The 2,839-nt window shown below is 61.1% G+C and overlaps 1 protein-coding gene across 1 annotated transcript in view; it reads right to left on the bottom strand.

The window, feature by feature from the left end:
* DNM1 (dynamin 1) overlaps positions 1-2,839 on the bottom strand; it is a 49,606-nt gene that overhangs the window by 5,618 nt on the left and 41,149 nt on the right. The gene's annotated exons all lie outside the window — the stretch shown is intronic.

The raw sequence follows: 2,839 nt of genomic DNA, 5'->3' as shown, positions 1-2,839 counted from the left end.
TCTCTACAGTCACTGTCTCCCTTGATCCTCACACCAACCCTGGGAGAAAGGCAGAATGTTAAATATCATGTGGTAGAAGGGAAACTGAGGCCCTGGAAGGGAAAGTCACTTGCCTAAAGCCCAGGATGAACCTCTGGACTCCAATCCCGTGTTCTTGACCAACACCACGCTACCTGCTTTACCCCACCTGCTTTGGTCATCAGATCACCGTGGAAACAAGTCCCCTCTCTGCTTCATTTGGGGTTCACAGAGGCTAGACCCATGAAGGCTAGGCCCTACCCTCCAGCCATCTGGAAACACAAGTGGAGGCTATTGGTCTGATGTGTTCTTCCTCAAGGAACGTGGCCAGTGGAAACAGGGACTGAGACATCAGAATGAGCTTCCTTGAAAAAGGGTCATGAATCAAGAAGGCAAATCCAAGGGATGAAGTAGAAGCCTTTTCCTTGGAAATCTCTGGGGATGGGGCAGCCTTCACCCTTTCCTGCCCCAACACCCACCACGTTGGCCCAGGCCAGGCAGGGCCAGAGACAGGGCCAAAGAAGAAAGCCATTAGACTGTCCCATGGTTCCCAGTCCCCTTTCCCAGCTGCTCCGTGTCCTAGCCCATGCCTGGATGCCATTCTTACACTCACACTCGTGTGCACGCCCACACACACATCACACACCTTGCTGATCAGTCACAGCCTGGCCTCTGTTCCTGTGGGCCAGAGGCCAGACAACCCCTGGGACAGCTCAAAGAGTCAGGACTCAGAGTAGCCCTGAGTGTAGTGAAAAACTCCACATCTGGAGGGGATCTGGGTTTAGAGATCCCCAGACCTGAGGTAGGTCACTAGTGGCTGGGAGAGAGAAGTTGAGGGCTGAATGGAAAACGGAGGAGAGCGAGGAGAAAGGAGGAGGAATGCAATGTGTGGGAGAGAGAAGTGAAAAGGGAGGGAAGCGCCATGCAAGTGCTGGGAAGAAGGGGGCAGGTGGGATGGGTCCCACGGCCCCCTCCCCAGAAAGGACCACCTCCGGGACTCAGCGCTCCCTGGGGGGCAGGCTCCGCCAGCCCTCAGCCACACGTCCGGTGGCTCCGGCACCCACGGTCCGAGCGCCCTGGATGGAGAGGGCCGGCTCTGGCCACACCTCCCTCCTGGCTACGCCCGCCCGGTGGCCTCTCCCACCGTATTCCGCCCCTACTCACCTGGGGACCCCGGGTGGGGCGCGGTTGGGGCGCGAGGGCACCTGGGGGGGAGGGCCGAAGGGGTCAGGGGAAGCCCCCGGCCTGGAGGGCACGGGGGGCGCCCCCCCCAGGGCGGACCCAGCAGGCGGAGGCCCAGGAGCAGGGCCCCGCGACCCGGGCCGGGCTGGGGGCACGGCGGGGGCTCGGCGCTGCGGCGTGGGGCTGGACGTGGGTGACCTGCGGGCGACAGGGCGCGGAAGATACGGAGGGGAGAGATGAGCAGCTCCGCCCCACCCTGAGGCCCCGCCCCAGCCCAGCGCCGGTCACGCCCATGCGCGGAAGCCCCACCCCGCCGCGCCCTACTTGTTCCCGGAGTTTAAGCCCCGCCTCCGGTGGCTCCAAAGTTCCAGCTCCACCCAGCCCCGCAGCCAGCGCTCCACGGCAAGCCCCGCCCCGCAATAAGCACCGCCCATTTCTAAAGCCCCGCCCCCTGCTCCAGGTGGGAGCCGTTCCGGTGACGCGGGCGCGCCACTGCCCGGTCCCGGCCCTCCTCCCGCGGGCCCCGGGCTGGGGGGCTTTGGGGCCGTGGGGGCCGGCCCTGGTACCTGCGTCCGGCCGGTACGCTCTGCACCTGCAGCCAGGAGTCGTCCACGGGCGGGGGCATGGGCGTGCTGACAGTGGTCGTGTTGATGTCGCCGATGATGCTGAGCGCCTCCTTCAGCGCGTGGTACATGCGCAGCATCTCGTCTCGCCGCTGCGCCTGCTCCGCCGACTCCTCCATCAGCGTGTTCTGGTCCCCGCACGAGTACAGGTTGGCCAGCAGCTCCGAGAAGATGAATTCCTTCGTCTGTGGGCGCGCAAACAGAAGGACGGGCTGGGACCTGACGCCTGTACCACTCTGACCGCCCCGCGGGACTGTACGCTGGACTGGGAGCTGGGGGGGAGGGGTGTCCTGGCTTTGCCACCGCCTGAACTCGGAGATCTCCCCCGCTTCCCCGCCCCCATCCTTGTCCTTTTCTCAGATGGTCCAGAGAGGAAAAGTGACCTGTCCAAGGTCATAGATATGGGAAGGCACCCAGGGCCTATCATGCAACCAGGACCCCTAGTTACTCGGCTCTGTTTCAGCCTCAGTTTCCCCATCTATAAAATGGGGTCGTTAGTTACACCCTTTCCGAGGACTTGCATGCTCCACGGGACCAAAATAAGGTAGATGACAGTTGAAAATTTTCTGAGCCCTTGAGTAACAGGTGTAAATGCGTTCCTCGATTGGGTGCAATGTGAGTCTCTGCGTGTAGGCAGTGGGTTAATGTGCTCCTTATACTCCGCAGGTGCTACCTGGCCCAGGTTCTGGGGTACTGGTGGAGGGGTTCTGAGGTTTCTACGCCGCAGGCCTGTGTCTCACTTATGCGTCATTCAGATACGTGGTGAGCACCTGCCATGTGCCAGGCACTGTGTTGTTCTGCGCTTTATACTCCTTTCCTCCTCGACTCTATTATTATCCATATTTTTACATATGGGGAAACAGAGGCTCAGAGAGGGTAGTGTTCTGAAAGTCAAACAGAATCTGTGGCACAGCCAGAATTCAAACACAGTTCTAATCCTCTGGGGGCCGTGCTGTTTCATTGAGCCACGGGTGGTGGGGGTTCTGTGGGGTGTGCATTTCAACACGTGGTCTGGG

This window comes from Ursus maritimus, unplaced genomic scaffold, assembly GCF_017311325.1.
Source record: "Ursus maritimus isolate PB19 unplaced genomic scaffold, ASM1731132v1 scaffold_17, whole genome shotgun sequence".
NCBI classification, from domain to species: domain Eukaryota; kingdom Metazoa; phylum Chordata; class Mammalia; order Carnivora; family Ursidae; genus Ursus; species Ursus maritimus.
The sequence above is the reverse complement of the archived record's forward strand: the minus strand, read 5'-3'. Positions and strand labels throughout refer to the sequence as shown.